General features: G+C 50.6%; 1 long non-coding RNA gene across 1 annotated transcript; it reads right to left on the bottom strand.

Annotated features, from left to right (window-relative positions):
- Positions 1-2,561: 2,561 nt before the first annotated feature.
- On the bottom strand, positions 2,562-26,270 carry LOC119845106. Its single transcript, XR_005289507.1, has 3 exons — positions 25,840-26,270; positions 10,513-10,559; positions 2,562-4,160 (listed from the first exon to the last, which is right to left on the bottom strand). It is a non-coding gene; the product is annotated as an uncharacterized LOC119845106 (long non-coding RNA).

Below are 26,270 nucleotides of genomic sequence, written 5' to 3'. Positions count from 1 at the left end.
ACAACTTTGTATGTTGCAAAAGGAAACAGGGCGAGAGGGGAGGGAACTTGAAAAGCAAATGAACTTATGTTTTATGCTTTTTAAGGATGTCTAATGGAGTACAAAAGTTCATCTTTAATGGGAGGGCAACCCAGAATGCTGAGAGCTGTGCTCTGACACACATAGCGAGCGCACATGCCTTTGAAGTATCTTCTGATTTTTCTTTCTGCCTGAAGTAATGTTAGATTTATGCAGCAGATGGGGAATAGTCCCTCGTTCCGTGGCTCTCTTCTCCAGCGCTGACTCCGAGAGAAGGCAGCCCGCCTCGTCTGCACACTTTAGAACTCTTAGACAGACTTGTGGTCTTCAGGGGCCTGAGTCTGTCGTTTGCATATCTTTTTTCTGTTTCACTCAAAAATTACTCTTGAGAAGTCCAACATGTTGTGAGCATCTTCAAAGGAGAAGGTGGGGGGCGGGGGAGTTTGTCTGTGGAGCAAAAGGTGAATCATTTGAATTAGTTTGAAAACAACTTGGCTTGTGTTTGCGGGAAGAACTGGAGGAGGAATGAGACAGAAAGGCCCCCCCGTGACCTCCCTCAAACAAACCAACTTTGAAAAAGTCATTGAAATGCTTTGTGTGCAAACTTTGTAACTGCAAACCCCACCTTGAGCAGAGCTCCCCCACCTCTTGGGGGACCGGGATGCTCCCCAAAGGGCCTGCAGAGAGAGGAAAGCATTACTGGAGTGAGCTGAAATTAATGAGAGGAGCAGCAAGCAGCAGAGATCAAGGGGATCTAAGAATCTGGCAGATTCGGGTAGCAGCACTGGTGGCCATGTGGCAGGCTACCTGCAAGGAGGGGACCCCAGTTCACAACAGGGGACTCCTGGCTGAGAAAGGATAGACATTAGCTGAGCTGAACCACGCCTTTCATTTTCTGACAAGGGCGAGCAGCAGAGAAGCCGACCCAGAGACTGATCCTTTGTTCCAAGCTTCCTTCCATCCATCTTGGGAACTCAATTGGCCTCGTCACCCCCAGCACAGGCAAATGGCACTGACCTCCTTGGTACACTGCGGCAGGGAGGGAAAGTGGCCCACCCAGGACCTTGCGTTGAGTGTGTAGCAGAGCCGGGGAGAGAATGCAGCTCTCACAGCTCTCAGGTCTGGCACTGCCCACTAACCCCATCCATCCTCTCCCAAGGACTCTGACACTCTCCAGATGGCCCCCTGCGATTTCAGCATCCTCCCATCGGCTACCTCCTGCCTACAGGGCAAAACGTCACTCTCCCTCTTGAGGCCACGGTTCTTTGGTGGCTGCATGCACTTGGTCACACCTGAACATTGGCCCTGCCACACAGACATGCCAGGTACTGCACATGAGCCACCCAGGAGAGCTGCTTCCTTCCCACATACTTGGCATGGCAGCATGGAAGCAGCGAATAGAACCCAGTGAGGACCGTGATTCCAACAGCAGGAGGTCTCCAGGGAAGTACAAACTGAGCTAATTGTATTTTTTCTGAGAGGGGGCCTGCACATTTCTGGGGCAAGGTCAGATCCCTGGCTGGGAATCTTGATTCCTCTTGGGGAATTTGCTTGTCCTGAGGCTCCATTCAGATTGAAGCTGACGGGTTCAGTATGAGGAGGAAGAGACCCCAGCGGTGTGCGCTGTCACCAGGAAGCCTGGTGTGTAACCTTGCAAATTAACTGCAGTAATTGAAGTTGTGCAAACATAATTTATCCTGGTAGGATTCACGGTTGCTGCAGACTGCCCTGGATTTGAGCTTTGATGTTTTCCCTGTTGGCCAGATGTGGAACATTTTTTCTTTATGCTCTCACTTAAAGCCATTCTTTTCCAGACAATTTTTTGTTATTCTTTCAGACTGCACAAAAGTTTCCCTGCAATTTTCTGTGCCTGGGATCACTGATCTCCTTAGACCTTGACTAGTGAGCTCTGAAGCGATTGGCTCTGCCTGTCAGCATACTGCCCAGATCCAGGGAAACAAACTCAGCACAAGCCAAGTGTAAATCTGACTCACTTTTGGCTGTCCCCCTGCCTGCTGGCCTTGGGCTAGAGCATGCAGAATGTGGGTTACACAGTGTACAAGGCTATAACCTTGGGATTCACAGCTACTCACCCCAGAGAGGAAGAACGGTCCAGTGGTTAGGGCAGCAACCTGCAAATTGGGAGAGTTGGATTCAATGCCCTGTGTGACCTTGGGAAGTTACTTTGGCCCAGATCCACAAAGGGACAGAGGTGTCTATGTATGGACTCTGCTGAATAGCACAAGGTGGAAGAGAGATCCTGGAGAAAGGCTGCAGATCACGTGACGCACAACTGTTCATCACCACCAATGGACTCCTGTACTCAAGGTATCATCTCAGCCAGAAGAGGGCAGCATCCCAGTACCTGTATTTCCCCTCCAAGATGCAGCCAGAGCGTCCACCCTAGGCTCCCAGCTCTTCAGCCATCACCTCTCTTGGGTGGAGACACATGGCAATCCCCATCCTGACTAGGGTGTTTCCAGGCTACACAGTGCCCTGACTATACGATGACCTCCCCAGCAAAAGACAGTCTGCCTCAGCAGGCCTGCTTCAGTTCTCTTCTCAGAGACAGTGCACAGTGTAATTGCTCACCATTAAGTTAGCACGTAGCTCATGTAAGCAAGCATATGTATTCCTAAGGTGAAAGCATTACAGAGAAAACATGTAAAAGCAATAAAAGACATGACATGCAGGCTAATAAGCTTTTCAGAGATCACCCCAATCCCAGCAAGGGTTCTGGCCAATGAACAGTCCTTCAAGCCCCAGGGTTTTTTCTGTGGTCACAAGTTCATAACAGCTTTGGCTCAGAAGGTGCCCTTTCAATCTTATGGGGCCTCAGCAGCCCAGTCCTGCCAACCCTTCCCTAAGGATTGATGCTTCCCTTGGACAGAGGGCCTGTCTGTTTGCTGGAGCAGAAAACAGGCCCTGAGTCAGTATAAACTCAACCTATGTATCCAAAAGTCCTTTCTTTGTCTGCTGGGCTCTGGAGAATCCAGTTTGAACCAATAGAGGTGAGTGTCTGAAGCTGTTGGTACTTCTTTGGAGGTATTACAATCTGAGTGAATTTGCCCAAGTAACCCTGCACTGTTCTCAGTCTTGGAGGAACTGTAGCTACCCAGGGAGATACATACAGTCCCTGGCCCACAAGGGTATGTCAACCCGTCATTGAAAACAATGGACTCCAAAGATAGGAAGGCTTGTCCAAGATATTGCAAGCAATTGCCATACCTGACAGGCAGTTCCCAACTTGCCCACAGCCTCTCCCAGCTGGAATGGCTGAGAACTCCACCAGGTCCAAGATTATTAAACACTGGCAGATCATGCCCATTGCAAATTTTTTGACAGAACAGTTTTCCATCGCAAAATGCAGATTCATCTGAAGTGAAACTTTTTGCGGGGACATCCCTAGAGTCAATGAAGCTTTCGTCAGGAAGGTTTCTCAGGCTAAAGTTAGAATTTCTAGTCATAACCAGAGAGAGCCCAGCCTGTCTTAGAATGGCCAATAGCCCAGAGTTTAGGGCACTCCTCTAGGGCATATGTGACCCAGGGTCAAGTCTCTGGTCAGACTCAGGCAGAGCAGGGACTTGAACCTGGGTCTCCTTCATTGCAGGAGAGTACTCAGACCAGCAGCTATTGGCCTTGCTGTGGGGGGCTGGGCTCTCGTACTCCGTCTCACCCCCTCTCCTCCCTGCAAAAAAACTTCAAAGAGTCTTAGTTTTGTCCCAGTGCAAAATGGGAACATTTGTGACATCTTGAAAAGTTTCATGGGCTGGGAAACCTGTTTGCTGCCCAGATCGATTCATGACCCGGGTGAGCCCTGGGGACATCAGTGGCCAGGTGTTCCTGGATTGAAGAGTCACTACAGCCTCATTCACTGCCCTGCAGCTCCAGACATGGTTTCCTGGGAGAGGCCCACCTTCTGCTTGTGTAAGAATAGCCTGCCCCTCCCCACAGGCTTCAATCAGCCCAGCTGGGCAGGCTGGGACCACGTGAGGTGTGTATCAAGAAGGCCATGGGAACATAGATGTCTTTATTAGAAACACAGCTGGAGGAAGAGCGGATCATCAAGTGGGCGTGTTTCCAGTGGAGTCCCACGGGAATCAGTGCTTGGCCCTGCGCTATTCAACATTTTGCTCAATGACCTGGAAGAAAACATAAAATTATCACTGATAAAATTTGCAGATGACATAAAAATTGAGGGAGTGGCAACTAACGAAGAGGACAGGTCACTGGTATAATGTGACCAGGTGCACCAGGACCTTGGAAGCCTCCTGCTGGAGGCCTCATGGTCCTACCACACCCTGCCCCAGGAAAGGAGGAGAGAAGGTGGGTCCTTCAGGGAAACAGCCAATCAGAGCCTGACAGGCCCTCAGATAAAAGGTGCTGCGGGGCAGGGCAGTCCCTGGCTGGGGGCTAGAGCAGGAGGATGGGGGCTCTGCTCTGCACTGCAGTAGCTAAATCTGGGAGTGAGAGGCGCTGAGCACTCTAGCCCTAAGGTAATGGACAGAGGTGAAGAGGCCAGGGAATAGCAGCAGCAACCAAGTAAAGGAAGCAGCATGTGGCTGCTATTTTTAGGGTCTCTGTGCTGGAATCTGGAGTAGTTGGTGGGCCTGGGTGATGGGGAAGTGGGCTAAGCTCTGAGAAGGGGGTGAGGCTTGTTTAGAAGACCAAGCAAAGGGCGGAATTTAAAGGGCTCAGGGATGGGGCTAAAGACCCTGGTAAAGACAGACAGATCATTCGGTGAACTGGACTGAGAGATGACCTAGCTGGATAGCTGGGGCAGTGAAAACAAGTGAAGACAGTCTCTCTCCAGGAAGAAAGCCCCTAGCGGGGGTAGTGCCCTATAATATGGCAAGGAAGGATTTAAAGCTAGCCCCAAAGGGGCTGAGAACTGAGCCCAGAGACAGGGTGAAGACAATAACAAGGGCACAGCCATTGTCCTTGTTGGACCTTTGTTACCCCAGAAAGGGTTTGTCCATTTTAGACTGTGTGACTTGGCAGGAGGCTGAGCCACTAAAGACCCACCTAGTGAGGCTAACAACCTACAGGGGCGCCAGGAGCAGAAAAGATTGCAGCCCCCCACCCAGTCACTGCCGAGAGGTGAGTGTCCCATCACACAGAGCAAGATGGATCGCTCGGTAAACTGGGTGCATACAAACAACATGCGTTTTAAACTGGCTAAACGTGTTTTAATCTTTGTCTCAGAACAAAGAACACAGGCTGCACTTATAGGCTGGGTGACTCTATCCTGGGCAGCAGCAACTCGGAAAAAGATTCGGAAGCCGTGGGGGATAATCAGCCGAACACGAGCTCCCAGTGTGATGTTGCCACAAGGGCTGATGCTATTCTGGGATGCATAAAAGGTGGGACTCTTGAGTGGAACAAAGAGTTTATTTTACCCCTGGATTTGGCACTGGTGCAACTGCTGCTGGAATCCTGTGTCCAGTTCTGGTCCCCATGATTCAAGAAGGATGTTAATAAATTGGAGATTTCAGAGTAGCAGCCGTGTTAGTCTGTATTCGCAAAAAGAAAAGGAGTACTCGTGGCACCTTAGAGACTAACAAATTTATTAGAGCATAAGCTTTCGTGAGCTACAGCTCACTTCATCGGATGCAACTGAAGTGAGCTGTAGCTCACGAAAGCTTATGCTCTAATAAATTTGTTAGTCTCTAAGGTGCCACAAGTACTCCTTTTCTTTTTTAATAAATTGGAGAGGGTTCAGAGAAGAGCCAAGAGAATGATTAAAGGATTGGAAAACCTGCCTTATAGTGATAGATTCAAGGAGCTCAATCTATTTAGCTTAACAAAGAGAAGGTGAAGGGGTGACGATCACAGTCTAGGTGTACATTTTTAACAGTGAGAGTAATTAACCATTGGAACAATGTACCAAGGATCACAGTGGATTCTCCTTCACGGACCATTTTTAAATCAAGATGGGCTGTTTTTCTGAAAGTTCTGCTCCAGGAATGATTCTGGGGCAGGTCTCTGGCCTGTGTCCAGACAGGAGATCCGACAGGATGATCACAATGGTCCTTTCTGGCCTTGGAATCTATGACTCCATGAATCTTGGCCTTGGTCACCGCTGCCCTGTACAGTCACCCAGAAAGGCCCCAGGAGCTTCCAGCTGCTCCTGCTCCAAGCTGTGACCAGGGGTCCTGCACTTAGGACTGAAGAATCCCATGCAACGCTACAGACTAGGGACCGAATGGCTAGGCAGCAGTTGTGCAGAAAAAGACTTAGGGGTTACAGTGGACAAGAAGCTGGATATGAGTCAACAGTGCGCCCTTGTTGCCAAGAAGGCTAATGGCATTTTGGCCTGTATAAGTAGGAGCATTGCCAGCAGATCAAGGGACATGATCATTCCTCTCTATTCAGCATTGGTGAGGCCTCATCTGGAGTACTGTGTCCAGTTTTGGGCCTCATATTACAAGAAGGGATGTGGACAAATTGGAGAGAATCCAGCGGAGGACAACGAAAATGATTAGGGGGCTGGGGCACATGACTTACAAGGAGGTATGTGGAATCTCCTTCCTTAGAGCTTTTAAGGTCAGGCTTAACAAAGCCCTGGCTGGGATGATTTAATTGGGGATTGATCCTGCTTTGAGCAGGGGGTTGGACTAGATGACCTCCTGAGGTCCCTTCCAACCCTGATATTCTATGATTCTGTGATTCTATGACAAACCATGCCTGCCTCCGCGTAACAACTGTGGTTGTGCAAGGAGTCATGGGGCAGCAGCTGCAAGTGGATGTGATAGAACCAGGGAAACCTGAGGGCCTGGACTATGGAAATGAGTCTCTGACAATTGGCCTGAGCTCTCTGCACTATGGTCTAAGTGTGCCCCTAGGTTCTCTGAATTCAGCAAGCAAAGGGCATTGGCAGGGGACAGGCCTCTAGGAGCCAGGCAGCTCACCATAGTCGGAGCCTTCTGACTCTGTGTGTGACTCTGCTCGGGGGCCTTACTGGGACCGGCAGTTCTGGGGGAGGAGTGGGCTTTGGCACCTGGAGACCCAAATGTAACTTTCACCTTGCCTCTGGAGGTGGGACGGTCCCCGCTGACTGAGCTCTGCTAGTCTCACAGACTGCACCTCCCCATGGTAACCAGGGCCCATCACCCTGAACAGACCATCTGGCGCCACGGGCTCCTGTCTCTGCAAACAGCGGCCTTTCCAAGACCATGTCTGGCATTCCGTGGGGGTGGGTACGTAGGAGTGCGGGCGTATTAGTGTCTGGTTGTGTGGGATGGGCTGAAGGATGTGTGCACCAGCCTGTGTATGTGTAAGGGTTGGTTGTGGCTGTGGGCATGTTGGTGTCTGAGTAGCTCTGGCTCTCTGTGTGTGTGTGTGTGTGCGCGCGCGCACGCGCGCCTGCGGTACTGTCACTCCATGCTCCATCTCCTCTAGTCGTGCTGGATCCATGAAGCGTTTAGCCCTTGAAAGCTCCGTGTTATGGCCCTGCACCGAGCGGTGTCTCTAGAACCACCCTGCTCTCTGCAGGAAGCTCGTGGCTAGTCCGTGAGCTGAGCTTCCGGAGCGTCCCTAAGAGGCCGAGAGCTGCAATTATGACACAGTGATTGGTGCTGTTAGCGGGTGGAAGAGGACAGCGAGATTAACTAGGGACTGACCCGGCTCGCTCGGAAATGACACATTGTGGATGGGCTTTCCGGCTCCGCAATGGGCTCGTTCTATTATTCCTCCCTTGCTAGGCCTTCTCCAGTGACTGCTCTGCCAGACCGGCTAATGGCAGAGCTGCCAATCTGGAGCAGATTAAATAAGAGCCATTGTGAGTGGTCATTTCACTGGGGATTCAGAACATGCAATTTGTAGCCGGCTGATTGGCACAGCGGAGAAAGGGGAGGAAGCAGCGGGGAAGGGCAGTTGCCCCTGAACGGGGAGAGGGCGTTAGGAGACAGACCATTGAGCCCTCTACAAGAAATCCCCCTGAAGGGAGCATGGACACCGGGCACGAGGGCTACGTGTGGGTGGCAGCCTGGCCTCACTGTCCAGGTGGAGGTCACGAGGTGGTACATGCGCCTGGACAGCAGAACAGGGAGGTGGGGTTTGAGCTAACACTGGGTGACAATGGGATGTGAGGGGCAAAGGTTTGATCCGGGCCAGCACGGGGTGGTGGGAGGCACAGGAGTGCAGCCTTCAAGTGCCGAGTAGGATGGGGTCTGCGGGAAGGTGGGGGAGGGGATCCTGTGCTGTAGTTCGTGTGGGGTCTGATCCTGCATAGCCAAGAATTACTATAATGATTCTGTATTATTATCGTGGTCGCGCATAGGAGCCTGCCGTGGACCTGGCCCCCATTGTGCCAGGCACTGTATAAACCCAGAATAAGGAGAGAGCTGACAACCAAAGTATGGAGGAGAGACAGCAGATGGCCCCCTCTATTTGGCACTGGTGAGGCCACACCTGGAGTATTGTGTCTAGTTTTGGTCCCCGCCCTACAGAAAGGATGTGGACAAATTGGAGAGAGTCCAACGGTGGGCAATGAAAATGATTAGGGGGCTGGGGCACATGATTTATAAGGAGCGAATGAGGGAACTGGGCTTGTTTAGTCTGCAGCCGACAGGAGTGAGGGGGGATTTGATAGCTGCTTTCAACTACCTGAAAGGGGGTTCCAAAGAGGATGCATCTAGACTGTTCTCAATGGTGGCAGATGACAGAACAAGGAGCAATGGTCTCAAATTGCAATGGGGAGGTTTAGGCTGGATATTAGGAAACACTATTTCACTAGGAGGGTGGTGAAGCACTGGAAGGGGTTACCTAGGGAGGTGGTGGAATCTCCATCTTTAGAGGTTTTTAAGGCCCGGCTTGACAAAGCCTTGGCTGGGATGATTTAGTTGGGGTTGATCCTGCTTTGAGCAGGGGATTGGACTAGATGACCTCTTGAGGTCTCTTCCAACCCTAATACTCTATGTTACAGACACAGGTGAAGGAGCATATGGAAACCATTAGCTAGGTCTTAGCAGAGCATGGGGTGGAGGCCTGATTGCAGAGCATGGGGTAGGGTGTGATCCTGCCCTGTGAAGAGGGCAGCAGGACCCAGGGATTGCTGAGGGCAGGGGAGCCTGATTCTGCATGGCGTGGGGGGCCCAAACCTGCATTATCAAGAGCACTTGTTGGGGTGGGGGGAAGCAGGAAGACATCTGCACTGCAGCATTACTGGGGGGAGGGCTGATCCTGCCTTACTGGGCACAGGGGAGCACATTGGAACTACTTACTCAGGGCATGGGGGATTCTCCATCCCAGGACTGAGACTGGATGTGTCTCTTTCTAAATGATCTACTCTGACTCAGCCAGCAGCTCTCATGGGGAATGTGATACGGGAGATCAGACAGAATGGTGGTGATGGTCCATTCTGGTTTTAAAAATCTATGAATAAAACCTGCATGGAGAGGCCTGATCCTGATTCACCAAGACAACAGGGAAGGGCCTGATTCTGAATTGCAGAGGGAGCCTGATCCTGCATCACAGACTATGGGGAGGTGCCTGAACCTACATGGCCTAGAATGTGGGGATGGGCCCAATCCTACACCACAGAGACAGCAGCGAGGGACCTGATCTTACATCACCAAGAGAGCTGCTCTATGGCTACCAAGTTCTTCCTTGCTGAGCAGCATGGTGAGATCTCAGAGGCGGGGAAGGGGGCACAGAACTAACTGCCTCCTCCAACTTAAGCCCAAGTTTCCTCTGACAGGCCTCAGTGCTTTTACCCTGCCCACCCGCACGTCAGGGAGCCGGAGTGTGAAGGGGCTGGGGAATGCAGAGGGTTAGACTCAACACTTGGCCTTACTTCTACTTCATTTGCACTTACAAGGGCATGCATCCGATGAAGTGAGCTGTAGCTCACGAAAGCTTATGCTCAAATAAATTTGTTAGTCTCCAAGGTGCCACAAGTCCTCCTGTTCTTTTTGCGAATACAGACTAACAGGGCTGCTACTCTGAAACCACACCCCTACTGTACCCCCTGCACCATCCTCCCCATGCACACACACTTCATGCTACAGGGGCCCCGCAGGATCTAGGCTCACAGGGACCATCACATTGGTCCTTGGGGGCAGCTTCCAGGAGTGGGGTTTTGGCTGGACATGCTGCTGGGAGGAGGAGGAGGAGGAGGAGGAGGAGGAAGTGGCCATGATTCCACTTGGTGATGTCTCAAAGCACTTTCCATCCTGCAGATGCAGGAAACAGCACAGTGCACAGTTATTTTTGTTCTTGCTCTATGCCCCAAAAGCCCCAATCCCACAATTGAGGAAGAAGGCCCTGGGGGTTAAAAAAAATCCAACACCTTGGTTTAGCGGGAAGGTGACGACAGCTATAAAAATATACAATAAATAGAGGAAATAGGAAATTGATAGTAATGAATATAAGTCAGAAGATAGGAATTGTAGAACATTAATAAGGGAAGCAAAGGGACACAAGGACAAATCTATGGCCAAGCAGAGTTAAGGTCCATTACTAGATGGAAAGTATAGAATTTTCAATACTTACCAATAATAATGCAGGAAAGACAGAAGTGTTCAGTAAGTGTTTCTGTTCTGTATTTGGGGAAAAAACAGATGACATAGTCTCATTATATGGTGATGCTAGCACTCCTTACATTCCACTCGTGTCTCTGAAGGATGTTAAACAGCAGCTACTAAAGTTAGACATTGTAAAATCAGCAGATCCAGATACCTTGCATCCAAGAGTTTTAAAAGAGCTGTCTGATGAGCTCACTGGACTGGTAATGTTCAATACATCTTGGCGCACTGGGAAAGTTCCAGAAGTCGGCAAGAAAGCTAATATTGTGCCAATTTTTAAAAAGGGTAATGGGATGACCTGGGTAATTACAGGCTTGTCATTGATCCTGGGGAAGAGAATGGAATGGCTGGTATAGATTCATAGATACTAAGGTCAGAAGGGACCATTCTGATCATCTAGTCCGACCTCCTGCACAGCACAGGCCACAGAATCTCACCCACCCACTCCTATGAAAAACCTCACCCATGTCTGAGCTATTGAAGTCCTTAAATCATGGTTCAAAGACTTCAAGGAGCAGAGAAGCCTCCCTCAAGTCAACCATGCCCCATGCTACAGAGGAAGGCGAAAAACCTCCAGGGCCTCTCCAATCTGCCCTGGAGGAAAATTCCTTCCCGACCCCAAATATGCCAATCAGCTAAACCCTGAGCATATGGGCAAGATTCACCAGCCAGATACCCAGGAAAGAATGTTCTATAGTAACTCAGATCCCATCCATCTAATATCCCATCTCAGGAGATTTGGCCTATTTACCCTGAATATTTAAAATTCAATTACTTACCAAAATCCCATTATCCCATCATACCATCTCCTCCATAAACTTATCGAGTAGAATCTTAAAACCAGATAGATCTTTTGCCCCCACTGCTTCCCTTGGAAGGTTATTCCAAAACTTCACTCCTCTGATGGTTAAAAACCTTTGTCTGATTTCAAATCTAAACTTCCTGGTGGCCAATTTATACCCAATTGTTCTTGTGTCCACATTGGTGCTGAGCTTAAATAATTCCTCTCCCTCTCCTGTATTTATCCCTCTGATATATTTATAGAGAGCAATCATATCTCCCCTCAACCTTCTTTTAGTTCGGTTAAACAAGCCAAGCTCCTTAAGTCTCCTTTCATAAGACAAGTTTTCCATTCCTCGGATCATCCTAGTAGCCCTTCTCTGTACCTGCTCCAGCTTGAATTCATCCTTTTTAAACATGGGAGACCAGAACTGCACACAGTATTCTAGGTGAGGCCTCACCAGTGCCTTGTACAACGGTACTAAAACCTCCTTATCCCTACTGGAAATGCCTCTCCTGATGCATCCCAAAACCGCATTAGCTTTTTTCACAGCCATATCACATTGGCAGCTCATAGTCATCCTATGATCAACCAATACTCCAAGGTCCTTCTCCTCTTCCGTTACTTCTAATTGATGCGTCCCCAATTTATAACTAAAATTCTTGTTATTAATCCCTAAATGCATAACCTTACACTTCTCACTACTAAATTTCATCCTATTACTATTACTCCAGTTTACAAGGTCATCCAGATCCTCCTGTATAATAGCCCGATCCTTCTCCGAATTGGCAATACCTCCCAGCTTTGTATCATCTGCAAACTTTATTAGCACACTCCCACTTTTTGTGCCAAGGTCAGTAATAAAAAGATTAAATAAGATTGGTCCCAAAACCGATCCCTAAGGAACTCCACTGGTAACCTCCCTCCAACCTGACAGTTCGCCTTTCAGTAGGACCCGTTGCAGTCTCCCCTTTAACCAATTCCTTATCCATCTTTTGATGTTCATATTGATCCCCATCTTCTCCAATTTAACTAATAATTCCCCATGTGGCACGGTATCAAGTGCCTTACTGAAATCTAGGTAAATTAGATCCACTGCATTTCCTTTATCTAAAAGATCTGTTACTTTTTCAAAAAAGGAGATTAGGTTGGTTTGGCACGATCTACCTTTTGTAAAACCATGTTGTATTTTGTCCCATTTACCATTGACTTCAATGTCCTTAACTAATTTCTCCTTCAAAATTTTTTCCAGGACCTTGCATACTACAGATGTCAAACTAACTGGCCTGTAGTTACCCGGATCACTTTTTTTCCTTTTCTTAAAAATAGGAACTATATTAGCAATTCTCCAATCATTCGGTACTATTCCTGAGTTTACAGATTCATTAAAAATTCTTGCTAACGGGCTTGCAATTTCAGGTGCCAATTCCTTTAATATTCTTGGATGAAGATTATCTGGACCCCCCGATTTAGTCCCATTAAGCTGTTTCAGTTTTGCTTCTACCTCCGATATGCTTCTACCTCTATATCCTCCTTCCTATTTGTCATGCTACCATTATCCCCAAGATCCTCTTTAGCCTTATTAAAGACTGAGGCAAAGTATTTGTTTAGATATTGGGCCATGCCTAGATTATCTTTAACCTCCACTCCATCCTCAGTGTTAAGCGGCCCCACTTCTTCTTTCTTAGTTTTCTTCTTATTTATATGGCTATAGAACCTTTTACAATTGGTTTTAATTCCCTTTGCAAAGTCCAACTCTACTCGACTTTTAGCCTGTCTCACTTTATCCCTACATGTTCTGACCTCTATGATTCCTCTGACCTATAGAAATCAATTTAATAAAGAACTAAAGGAGAGTAATATAAATTAATGAAAATCAACGTGTGTTTATGGAAAATAGATCATATCAAGCTAGTTCGATAGCTTTTTTTTGATGAGATTACAGATTTGGTTGATAAAGGTAATAGCGTTGATGTACTATACTTAGACTTCTGTAAGATGTTTGACTTGATACCACACAATATTTTGATTTAAAAAATAGAATGATATAAAATTAACATAGCACACATTAAATGGATTAAAAATTGGCTAAATGATAGCTCTCAAAATGTAACTGGTATCATCATCAAGCAGGTCTGTTTCCAGTGGGATCAATTTTTGGCCCTGTGCTATTTAACATCCTTATCAATGACCTCGAAGAAAACAAAATCATCATTGATAAAGCTTGCAGATGACTGTCAAGCTGTCTGGCTGATTCACACACGTGGGTGCCAACCTCAGGGCAGACTTTGGGGCAGGCCTGTGGCTGGTGTTATACAGGAGACCTTACTAGATGATCACAGTGGTCCCTTCTGGCCTTGGAACCTATAAAATGCTGAGAGGTGCTGAGCACCTGCAATGGACCAGTGAGTCATGGCTTTGGTGGTTATTTACTATGAATGGAGGGGAAGGTGCTGTGCAGAGATCCGTTTCTGGAGAATAGCTGGGGATCCCCCTGGGATCTTTGATCTGAAAGTCGTGGGAACTGGGGGGGCTGACTGAGCCAGGAGGGGCCCTAAGGGGTCCAGGAGAGCCCAAGACCAAGTGAGACTTGGCCAAGGGATGCTGAGCCAGCCAGGGAGGGAGTAGTGACTTGTTTGGTGACTACAGAGGCTCCAGGCCTTAAGGGGGCCATTGCTAGTGCCAGGGGGTCTTTGGCCAAATGAGGAAAATGACAGACCAGAAGGAAATTAACAGAGTAGAAAATGCCAAATGATGTAGAAATAATTCCCTAGTTTAAGGGAAGCTTGTTGACTGTCTATTTTCCTGTTGCTAAATTACAATATCAAAGTGAGTGGCCCAGCGGGACCCATTGGCCAATGGGAAATTGACATACAAAAATATGGGGCTTTCCCACACATAATGAAGCCATTGACAAGGTGAGCAGAAGCAAGCATCCCCATGCCCCACTGGGCTGCCCCATGTGGGAGAGGCAGAGGGGAACAGGGCAGGGCCAGGATTTTGGCTGTGCCTGGGTGGATAATTAGACAAATAAAACTATGAAAAGTTGCCAAATCATCAGCCTGCCCCGAATGGGGGACTGGAGCAGTGTCATGCCTGAGGCTGGGTGGGACCAGCTGGGGCAGGCTGCACACTCAGAGTGCTCTGGGGTGTAGGAGGGTCTCTGGGTGTGGCTGAGAGCACAGTGCTAGCAGGAACCACTGGGGAGAGATGCCAGGTGTGGGGTTTATGGAAGTTGGGATGGGAGACTTGGTAGCAGCATGCTGCAGGAGGGACAGAACAAGCAGAGAACACAGTCACACAAAAGCCTGCACAATGAGATGCCAGCGGGAGCCACTGAGGCAGCAGTGTGATGTGGGGAGAGGAACTGGGCTGGTGTAGGCTAGTTTAGGAGGCGGGACCAAAGGGCCAATGGCCCATAGCTCTGCCGGAGCAGCATTGCACCTCCCTTGTGCCAAGGGACCTGGACGTGGCCATCCGGGGAACAACAGCCCCAAGGAGTCCCATTAAAAAGCACATTTCTAGCTCTCTGGACTGTAGAGAAAAGCTTGAAGTGTGGCGCAATCAGACACTAGATGGAATGGAAACCCCGCCCTCCTCACAGCTCCCATCCCAAAATCTGACCCATTGGAGCCCGCCTCCTGATTTGTGGGTGCAGGGCTTGGCCGTCGGGGGTGACGCCGTGCGGACAAGAGCATAGCCATGACAGGCAAACCCCCAGTGTTGGTAGCAGACAAGGTCTGCAGGCAGCTGGCTAGTTATCCAGGGTAAGGTGCTAAGGTCGCAGGCTGAGAGTAACTTCCTCCGGGCACTCCAGAAAGAAAGGGAGCCCGTGGAGAAAGCGGCATGGGGGGGCCTGGGAGGGGGGCTGAGGAGATGCTGAAGAGCTGGCAGGCTTGAAGTGCTGGCAGAGGCTTTCCCTGGGTGTTTTATGAGGCATTAGCAGTGCCGGGTTTACAATGGCACCAGTGGCGCCATGGAGCTGGGCCAGTGCTCCGCTTGCCCTGCGCCCCGAGACCCTGCTGGCTCCCTGCCCACCACTTGCTCCTCTTGGCCTGCCGGCCGGCCGGTCAAGAGCTCCTCTCCGCCCCCTGGCCCCACCAGGTGCTCCTCTCTGCCCCCTGGCAGGACCCCAGTGCAGCTCCGGTTCTGGGCAGTCTCTGCTTCCCACCACCTGTGGGGCTCCACCTGTCTCCCTGGAGCTGAGCCACCTGGGACTGGTGCAGAAGCCTGGCCAGTCTCAGCCAGTTTTTTGGGGGGGGGTAGACTGGGGGGGGGGCTTGGCTGGGTCCCTCCAGGCAAGTAGGTCTTGAGGGAGCCCTGCAGGAGCAGGCCCTGGTCTGGCTGATTGCACCACAATCACCTCCCAGCAGGGCTGGTGAGTGTGGCCGGGAGGCAGGGCTTGGGGGAGTGGGTCTCCTGTAGTCTAGGGGGGTGCTAGGCTGTGAGGGGGCAGGGAGGATGTGTGTGTTGGGGCACTCGGGAGTGGGGGTTCTGTGTGTGGTGCTGGGCAGTTGTGATGGGATTGTGGGTAGGGGGTACTGGGCAGGGCGCTGTGCATTTGTGGATGTGACTGGGGGGACGCTGGCCATAGTGGGTCTGGGGGGAGGGGGGCTCTGGCCATACGGAGTCAGGGGTGTGTTGGGTGGGAGGGCTGGGTGGCGTGGCATGGGCCCACCCCTGAGGGGAAGGGGCATGCTGGCAGCACAGGGCTGGGCGTCTGGCAACTGACAGTTTGTAAATAGTTCCCTTGCACTGGGCTGCCCCCGCCATGCCATGCCCCATTGCCCCTGGCTGGCCCCTCACTCTGGGGACTGACCTCCCCGTGCCATGGTCCATTGCCTCCATGGGAGCCCACAAATATGTTTGGTGCCAGGCCCACATAAGGTTAAAGCAGCCCTGGGCATTAGTGAGAGCTCCGGGGCACCCCAGTCACTGCCCCCAGCTGGGAGGGGAGGGGCTGAGTCAGGGAATCAAGGAGTGGAGCCCTTCAGCTGGCTCTGCCCAGCAACCTCCGTGTCAGCTGTCACCTTCCACTGGCCAAGAGAGGACGGACAGACGGGCTCAGACAAAGTTAGCGTCTGGTACCCATTTGATCCCTGGCACCACTGGGTGCTAGTCTCCCCAAGCAGGGCTCTCACTGCAGGACTTAATGGACAGGGCAGGGAGGTGCTAGGAAAGGGGGACCCTGCTCTGGTCCGTGGGAAGCCCCAGTGGGGACCAAAGCCTGTGACAGATCTGAGTGGGCACAAGATTCTATCCAGCTGATTACACTGAGCTGATCAATGGGGTATTTGAGCCCCGTGACTAGAGTAATGGGGTGCTCCCCGTGAAGACGGAGGTGAGTTGCAGCGGGATCCTCCAGTCTGGAGACGCGAGTCTGCAGAGCTCGCTCAGCAGCTGTGTGGGGTGATGGAGCTGCTTGTGGGAGCAGAGGCCACTGCAGGGTTTCTTTAAAAATCCTCCCCACCTGTTTACGCTTGGACCCTTGTGTTTCAGCTGCGCCATCCAGAGCAATCTCCCCAAATACAGGGATCGAGCAGGTGAGGTCGTGACACTGGAGCTGGCTATGTCACTTCAAACCTCCCCAGAGCAGCATCAAAGCTATCCTGTATCCTGTCCCAGGGACTCTGAAACCTTCCCTGCACACAGGGCCATGCTCTGAGCCAGGGGGCTGGCCCAGGGCGCTGTGCTCCACAGTGGGGCCAGGCTGACATGGAGACATGGGGCAGGACACTCCCTTCGATGTCAGAAATCCAACAGGAAATCCTTGAGGAGCCCCTGAAGAGAAAAGTCAGCTTTTCCCAGACAGAAGAGAAGAACTTTTCAAGGTGTCCTTTAGGCTTCACAGCACACAACGAGATTGAGCTGCGCCTGGCCCCCCAGAGTAAACCACCAGTCTGTATTTTTTTCTTTCCTTACACATAAATGGGCAGGAGCTACCCACTCACTCTTCTCCAGGGGAGCCAGAGGAGCCTTCATAAGCCTGCTCCTCGGAAAATCCTGCAGCACGGGGGAGAGGTGCATTGGAGCCAATGCAGAGCACTGTTAAAGGCAACACAATGCCACACATCCCGCACAGCAATGAGCAACACAGGGCGCTGCAGTGCGACACAGCGCCATGCCACCCAGCACACGCAGTGCCATGCAGTGCGACACAGCGCCATGCCACCCAGCACACAGTGCAAAACAGCAAGCTCAGCTACACATAGTGAAATGCAGTACCATGCCACCCAGCACGTGCAGTGCCACGCAGTGTGATGCAGCAAGCTCAGCATTACGCAGTGCAACAGAACACCAGGCCACCCAGCACCTGCAGTGCACCACAGCAAGCTCAGCACCTTGCAGGGCAACTCAGCACCATGCAGTGCAGCACAGCACCATGCCACCCACAGAGCATGCATGGGGTACTTGGAGCTAGGGTTAGTATGGAGAGGGCACCCCACTCATTAGGTATTTTTGGGTGGTTGACAGCAAGAAGTGATTTAATTCTTGCAACAGAGCAGCCGAGGCATTTGAATAGTGCAGGTTCAATCAAGGCCAGTCCAGTCAATTGCACGACCAATTGTTTTGAATTCTGGGCCATGGCTGAGCTCTCCACTCGTAGCAGAGTGCAGACCAGCAGCACAGCATCATGACAGACCTCCCCATCACAGCTGGGTCACAGGCAACCAGACCTAGTAGTCAGAGCCAGCAGGGCCAGCCCACAACATTTTGGCACCTGAGGTGGGGAGCTCAAATGATGCCCCCATGCCTGCTCGCTTGCGCCAAAAAACTTTGAAAAGTCTCAATTCTGCCTTAGAATGATAGAATATCAGGGTTGGAAGGGACCTCAGGAGATCTAGTCCAACCCCCTGCTCAAAGCAGGATCAATCCCCAATTTGTGCCCCAGATCCCTAAATGGTCCCCTCAAGGATTGAACTCACAACCCTGGGTTTAGCAGGCCAAAGCTCAAAACCACTGAGCTATCCCTCCCTCTTCCTGTTTTACTCCTCTCCTGATACTGCTCTGCTATCTACCCCAATAAAGGAGAACTAACAACTTAAAATGCCTTGTTCAAAAATTTTTTTTCTTAACTTTCAAATGCCTGAAAAGCAAATGTAAATTTTTCTATCTGCATAGTAAACACTGGCATTTTTCATCTGTTTGAATAATCAAAGTGGTGCTTTCCATGCCTTCTTGGTTGCAAAGATTTGAACTGCTTCCTGCTGAAGGTCCACAGTCTGGGCCAGCTCATGCTGTATTGAGATGATTGCAAGGCCGACCAGCCTCTCCTGTGTCATTGTGGAGCATAGATTTATTTTTATTAACTTTACCTTGGAGAAGCTGCGTTCTCCACTGGCAACTGTTACAGCAAGTGTTAGAAGTATGCGCAGTGCAACAAAAGCATTTGGAAAGAGGGTGATCATCTTATTTGTGAACATATATTTGAGAACAGCCTTTGGAGTTGATCCTGCTGAAATGTATCCTGGAAGTTCATCACCTAAATCACTCTCATCAATATTGCGTATGTCATCATGTGTCAACACTGTCTCTAATGCCCTGCATTGCTGGTGTAGGTCTTCTTCAGGTATAGTGAGGAGTTTTGGAATATCATACAACATCCCAAATATACTGCTGTGTTCCTTGAGCTGCATGAAATGTTCTTCAACTGACTGTATTGCACAATCTAGCAGCTGGTTAAAGAATTCAACATTGAATTGTTGTTTGGGGTCTCTTATGGGATTATCCCATGCCTCGTAATCAAAATGTCTTCTTTGGTGACTCCTGTATTCTTGAATGGCTGGGAAAATAGCTTCAGTGTGAAATTCCTCTGCCAACTTCTGTGCACTCTTCAGAATGTTTTGAAATCCCTCATCTGATCGGTAAGACTGTAGGTATGACTTTGATTTGTCCAGTTGTTCTATTGCTCCAGATATATCAGGGTCAACACCTTGGAGTCTCTTGCTTACAACAACATTTATTTCAAACAGTATGTCATGCCACAACACTAAGCCAAACAGAAGTTTGAAGTTATATAGTTTCTGGTGATTCCATTTCCCTCTGCCACTGTTCTCCCACGAACAGTTCCTGTCATAGCATTATCCTCCATAATGGCAACTATGGCATCATCTATCTTCCCAATTTGGTGTTTGATAGACTTTATCACCTCCACTCGACTTTCCCATTGTATGGCACTCAGTGGTTTCAGTGTCAGAGAGGATGTTCCCCGCTGTTCCTTCAAAATTTGCCATCGATGAGTTGATGCAGAGAAAAATACATCAGTGCTTTGAATTACATTAAAAAACTCATTTGAGCATAAGCTTCCGATGAAGTGAGCTGTAGCTCACGAAAGCTTATGCTCAAATAAATTTGTTAGTCTCTAAGGTGCCACAAGTACTCCGTTTCTTTTTGCGAATACAGACTAACACAGCTGCTACTCTGAAACCTGTCATTAAAAAATTCAGCAGCCTCTCTAGAAGCCGATGCTGCATCACTGACCACCAAGTTCAATGAATGAGAACTGCATGGGACAAAAAAAAGCTCAAGGGTTTAACTCTTGGATATGTGTCTGCACTGCTCTGTTCTTTCCTCTCATGTTGGCACCATTATCGTAGCCCTGACCTCTCCTGTCAGCTATCACAATTCCCGTATCTTCCAGCATTTTAAGAAGCACATTTGTCATACCAGCTCCTGTAGTATCATCAATGTCAATACATTCTAGAAAATGCTCTATGACAGTCACCATTGCAGGGACATTTTCACTAGGTTCTGTTGTTGTTACAAAACGCATCATTAAAGTCATTTGTTCCATATGGCTGATGTCAGGTGTGCAGTCCAGAATAACAGAGTAATATCTTGCTGACTTCAGATCTGCCACAATCTTCTGTTTGACTTTTGTTGCCAGTAACTGTATGATCTCATTTTGAATGTTTTTTCTAAGTAGTGGTGTGTGCACATTTCTTGGGTGGTGACTCTTCTTAGATGCTCCTGGAGAACAGCATCAAACTCAGCCATCAGCTCCACAGCTTTAAGGAAGTTTCCATTGTTTAGCATGTACAGCTGATCTGAAGTGCCACACAGGGCTAGGTTTTGGGTAGCAAGCATTCTCACAATGGCAGTTAGCGTTTTCAGAACATTTTGCCAGTAAAGAGACCCTGACGCAATCTTCTCTTGATGCCGATCTATGGTGGCCTTTAACCTTAGTCTCATCTCAAGCTCTTTCCACCTATGGAATGCTCTCTGGTGATTTGATGCTTTCTCATGGCATGCCAGATTTCTAGCCAGGTTTTTCCAGTCCTTTGTTCCTGTAGAACCCAATGTGGCTGGAACATTAGTCTGGAAGAGTTTGCAACAAAAACAGTATGCAGCATTCTGGGTTTTTGAGTACATAAGCCAGGCCTCTCCACTTTGTCACCATGGGGTATTTCACACCAATAATGTGTTGGATGGAAACTTCTATTGTCATTGTCTTTGGGGAACATGAAGTTTTTCACTTGCTGTGGCCCATGCAGTACAAGGAAGTCCCTTAGGCTACTGCTCAAGTGGGTCCACAGTTCTGGATCTAGACTTTAGGAACTAAACTCAGCAGCAGCTGTTTCTTGCGCTTCCACCACACTCTCTGATCTACATTTTTCTTCAGGAATGTGCATGGTTACATCCATTTGAGATGGAGATATGGATGCTGCAGTAGCTGCCAGGTCACCTGCACTCTGACTTACTGGAAGATCAGGCATCTCCTCACCACTCACATCCTCACTGGGGCTGGAATGCTCACCAGGAACATTTGTGTCTATGTATCTCAGGAGAGCTCCTTCCTGATTAGATAGAAAAGCTTCCTTTGCTTTCTTTCTTTTTCTGAATGCTGCCCCAGAGGGGTGTTTTCTTCTTCCACTCATGACTGCTGTTCTGGGCCAGCTATAGCGGCTCTCAACACTCAGTTGAAGGGGACAAATAAGCAGGCTGGCAGTAGGGCCTGAGTGAGGGAAGAGATCAGCGTCTTAAGGGTCTAACTGGCTCCTAGTACTTCAGTTGACTGCCTGTTCTCCTCAAGTGGGTTCAGGGAAGCAGCAGGAAATAGGCAGCTCCCTGAGGAGCTGGGGTTAATCAGTCCAGGCTCCTGGGGGGGCTAGAGAGGTACATAAGAGGCTCCTCTTCCTCTCTCTCCCTGCAGCTCCTGCTGCTTTCTGTTATTCCCCCTCACCTTTTCTCCTGCCTGCCTGTTATGTCTCTTGTGCCCTCCTTCCTCCAGCACAGCTCTCCACCATCTCTGTGCATCTCGAGCAGAGAGAATCCAGATGCACCAGCAGCAGACAATTGTCCATACTCTGGGTCCTAGTGGTCCTCCCCGCACAGTCTGGCACCTGAGGCGGCCTCCTCAGTTCCCCTCATGGTAAGGCCAGCCCTGAGAGCCAGAGGCCAGTCACAAGACAGGAGTAGGCTGGGTCAGAGGCTGGAGATGAACTGGAGGTCAGAGGCCAGGAGTCACACTTGGCTGGAATGCCAGGAGACCAAGCTGGGGAAGCAGGAGCGGGTAGTAGGTAGCAGGAGGTACAAGGCACACAGCCCAGAGCAGGGTGCAGCCCAGTTGTTTGGACAGTTTCCTGCTCCTGCTGAAGTAGGGACAGTCAGTTGCTCTGGGACTCTGCCCATCAGATCTCAGGACAGAGGCTCACACTGGCTGGGCTTCACGGGTACGCTAGCACCAGCAGACTGCCAAGTGGTGGGTTGGAGCGGGGCTGCTCCCGTGACCAGGCCTCGGTTTGAGACCTGGGCGCTGTGACACCCCTCCCTGCTGTGCAGCTCTGCATCCTGGGCACACTGAACGTGCATCTGCCAGGCATCCTGCAATAGTGTTGAGAATAGGTTTGCTCCATCTGCATGGGCAGCTGAACTGTTCTGAGGGATCAGGGCCCCTTGGTGACAGCCGTGCTCAGCCAGGGCTTTTCCTGGAAGCACTGAGGCACAGCAGAGCTGAGAGCTTCTCATGGTTAGAAATTACCAGCTTATTGCTCAGAGCAGGGGACGGGGTCTGAACTGGTCTAAGTCCCTCCCAGGCCCCTTTGCTAATGAGGTTTGTTAATAGCTCCCTTCCAGATGGCAGTCTGCTATCTTAAGGACTAGTGCTGCCTGGCTGTAGGGAAGGCGGCTGTGAGGATGGGGAGGAGCCAGTTCCAGGGATCCCAGATTTCTCAGAACCTTACAGATCAGTCTTGGGACTGGGCCCAACACAGCATTGATCCCAATTATGCACCAGTTCCTTCTAGCCATGGGCTAAGGGGAGAAGTCCATGCTGACCTGATCAGATGAATCAGCAGCATCTAATACCAGGAAGCAGCAGGTATTGTGGGTTCCTCTGTGGGTTCCTGCCAGGCTGGGTGGAAGGAGCACTAGTTCTAGGACGCAGTGCAAGACACACTGGTTCAAACGCAAACAAGAAGATCATTCTATGGAATTAACGATCTTTAACGTGGTCAGTATTTATCTGGCCACAGCTCTGGTAGCCAATGGAGTAGACTGATAGATGCACTCTGTGTGGCTCCCACTTCAGACAGCATCTGCTTCCTCAGAGTTATGGCTATTTGGGGCTTCAGTTATGTCGCTTGGGTTCAGGGCTCAGATTTTCATGGTCAATGTCCAGATCCAGGTTTCCTTCTCCATGTTTCTCCACTTTCAGGTTTCAGGCTACTTGACTGACCTCTCTCATGGGACATCCCAGGGTCTTTCATTGCTCATTGTGGCTAATGCAGAAGTGGGGTCTGTTCTGTTTTGTGCAGCAATCTCCCCGCTCATTGTGACACAGCTGCCTCTCCTGCTTTGTTTAAATTTAGCTGGATGGGGCTCGATTGATCTTCACTACCTCCCCAGACACCAGTGGAGTCACACCGGCTTAAAACTGAAGTAAGAGTGGTGGATCTGGTACACAACATTTCTCTGTTCTAACCCCCCCCAAAGCAGACCAGCTAGCCTGGCTGTAAAGCCCCACAAACTGAAGTGTGTTGTGATAATTGGGCCTACAAATTTACCCTGATTATGAGTTTATCTGTAAGAAGTGAGTGAAAGTTCATAAGATGTCACAACAACAACAAATGGATGGGGGAACTAGGGGCAAGAAAACCAGAGAAAGAAACTGGATTAGTCTAAACCAGAAAACCCACACTGAAATAATCCCAGGACTGTTAAAATGAAAATTATGCTTGTTAAAAAAAGATGTAGAGCTCCAAGTTAATGAACCAAAACTGGTGTGTCGTGTATTATGTCTAACAGGTGGACAAAATAACAATGGGCTGTTCCACCTGCCACTCCCTTTGTGGGTCCTTAAAGAAAGAGACTGGGGCGGGGGGGAGGAGAAGAGACAGAAAGCACAGACTGGAGCAAGCTTCACCATCCTGGCTGCCAGACGACATCGCCACCTTTACCCGCTTCAGGTGAAGCCCAACCACCACTTGGGGTGAAACAGAATTGGACTTTAACAACAGCAGCTCTAGCCCATCTCAGCTATCTTTCTCTTTCCCCCAAAGGACAGTATAACAGGATGCACGCCGTGCCCCTTTGGTTCAGCCTTTCTCCCCCTCTTCTCAGAGACTCAGGGATACTTCAGGCTGGTGCAACACCCGTGCTCTTTATTTATGATCCAGTCCCCACCACCAGTTTCCAACTATAGACAGGCTTTTTACAACAGCTTGTCACAGACCTGGCTAGCAACAAACTAGGAGACTCCCACCTTCCGCCAGGCCGGGCCTCTGCCCCCCTTGCTTTCACTTCTTCCCAGCCTTATAGCTCCTGCTAAGGAGGCTGGCAGGTGTGGTCAGTTACCAGGCAAGCATCAGGCTAGTTACCCAGCCCCAATCCAAACCCCCTGATTGGGGCTAGAGGGCAGGAGCTGATTAAGGCTTCTCTAGCAGCACCCTGCCACACGCCTCCCACCTTAAGTCACTCCCAGGGCAGGCCTGGTCCGTCCCCTTCTCCCCCTGCCTGGGAGGCTGCTCTGGGGAGGCCCTCCTGCCCACTGGGTGGTCCCTGGGGTCCTCCGCACAGGGTTGGTCCATCCCCCAGCCACAAAAGGTGCACTGGGTCAGGGGCAGACTGCCCTAGAGGTCTACTGCTACCCACATGTTCTCAACCAGTCACAGCCTCATGGTCGCCCTCCCGGCAGCTCCCCCTTTTTGGCCAGCAGGGGAGCCGGGTGGGTCTGTACCTCGCCCTGGTTTCCCAGGGCCACAGGTGCAGTTACCTAGCCCAGAGAGGTCTGGCTCTTCCTGCCTGGAGCCTCCATCTTCAGGCATTCCTTGGGGCCCTCCCTCCTCTCGGCCTTGGGCCCTTTATTCTGGGGTTCTATAACAGGACCCTCCTTTGGTCCCTCACTCCCTACTTCTCTCCCGCCTTCACTTTGGCTCTGTTGTCTAGGGTCTCTCTCTCCTGGGGACCTGGGTCCTCTCCTGCCCTGGGGCTGCCAGGCATAGGGGTCTCCCCTCCCTTCTTGCCAGGAGGTCCCTTCTCACAGCCTTCTTTCCCCTGTGGGACTGGGCCCCAATCTGTCCCCAATAGCACAAGGTACAGCAACCCCTCTGCCACCCCCACCTGTTGCCGATCTTCAGAGGCACCTGAGCCATGGAGCAGGGCCTCCAATCCCTGTGGATGCACTCAAGCCTCATTCTTGCCCCAGGGATAAACCACTGGGGCTTCACCAGCCTCTCTGAATGCGGGAGCGGGCCTAGGCTGTGTCCACTAAGCCCCTCTGGGGCTTCCTACTCACCTGCACGGTGATGGTGGCCAGTCCTCTCCCCTGCTTCCCCCCTCCACCATTCATCCAACCACAAAACTCAGCTAGCCCACACTCCATTCCTGGGCATCTCTGCATTTGTATCCTGGCCACCCGCATTGCCAGCAGACCAACAGTCCCGGGCAGCTAGGGGTTCCCTTGTTCTCCTCCTCTCTTTTCTACGGGTTTCTCCCAGGGGTGGGGGATTCTTGGGGTTTCTTCCCCCATTCCAGGACCCTCCTTTCAAGGAACATCTGCCTCTGCGTATTCCTTGGTCAATTTTACAGCAGCCTCTACTGTATTTGGCTGGTGCTGCCAGACCCAAACTCAAACGTTTTTCGGGAGTCCCTGCACAAATTGGTCCAGGATCACCCTGTCCATAATCTCTCCCACCGTCTGGGTGTCCAGCCTCAATCACTGAGTGGCCCAGTCCATGAGCTTCTGGGCAAAAGTTTGGGGCCACAAACCCCCTGTCCACCAGGCCACCCAAAACTTCCATCTGTATTTTTCTGCAGACAGCCCCGGCAGCCTACGATGGCCGCCTTCACCGTCTCATAATCTTTGGCCTCTGCATCAGTTAAGGCTGCACAGGCAGCCTGCGCTTCGCCGGCCAGAGAGTGGGCCAGTCGCAGGGCCCCGGTCACCTTCTCCCATCCGGCGCCCATGGCCACTCGCTCAAGCGTACACAGGAAGGCGTCGGGGTCATCGTCAGGGCCCATTTTACAAAGTCCCAGTCCTGCCGTGTGGCTGCCCCCACCGCCCAGGGGACTCACCCATCAGTGCAGGAGCTGCTGCTGTACACTGGCCTGCTCCCTGATGAAGTCCTGGAGGGTCTTCTGTTGGTCAGCCTGCCAGGCAAGTAAGGCCTGCCGCTCCGCCTGATGGGACTGCTGGAAGGCTTGCAAGGCTTTCTGCAGCTCCTCTTGCTGTTTAGCTAGCCACTGCATGGTTCTCTCCATCCTCGGGTAGCCACGCCCTGGCGGTGGCTTTGGATCCTGAACAAGCCCCCACATGTAATGGGGTGCATGCCATGCCCCTTCAGTTAGGCCCTTCTCCCCCTCTTCTCAGACACTCAGGGACACTTCTGGGTGGTGCAACACCCGTACTCTTTATTTGTGATCCAGACCCCACCACCAGTTTCCAGCTATAGACAGGCTTTTTACAACTGCTTGGCCTGTCACAGACCTGACCAGCAGGGGCTCCC

Source organism: Dermochelys coriacea, chromosome 18, assembly GCF_009764565.3.
Source record: "Dermochelys coriacea isolate rDerCor1 chromosome 18, rDerCor1.pri.v4, whole genome shotgun sequence".
NCBI lineage: Eukaryota > Metazoa > Chordata > Testudines > Dermochelyidae > Dermochelys > Dermochelys coriacea.
Note: the sequence above shows the minus strand (reverse complement) of the source record. Positions and strands in the feature narration are given on the sequence as shown.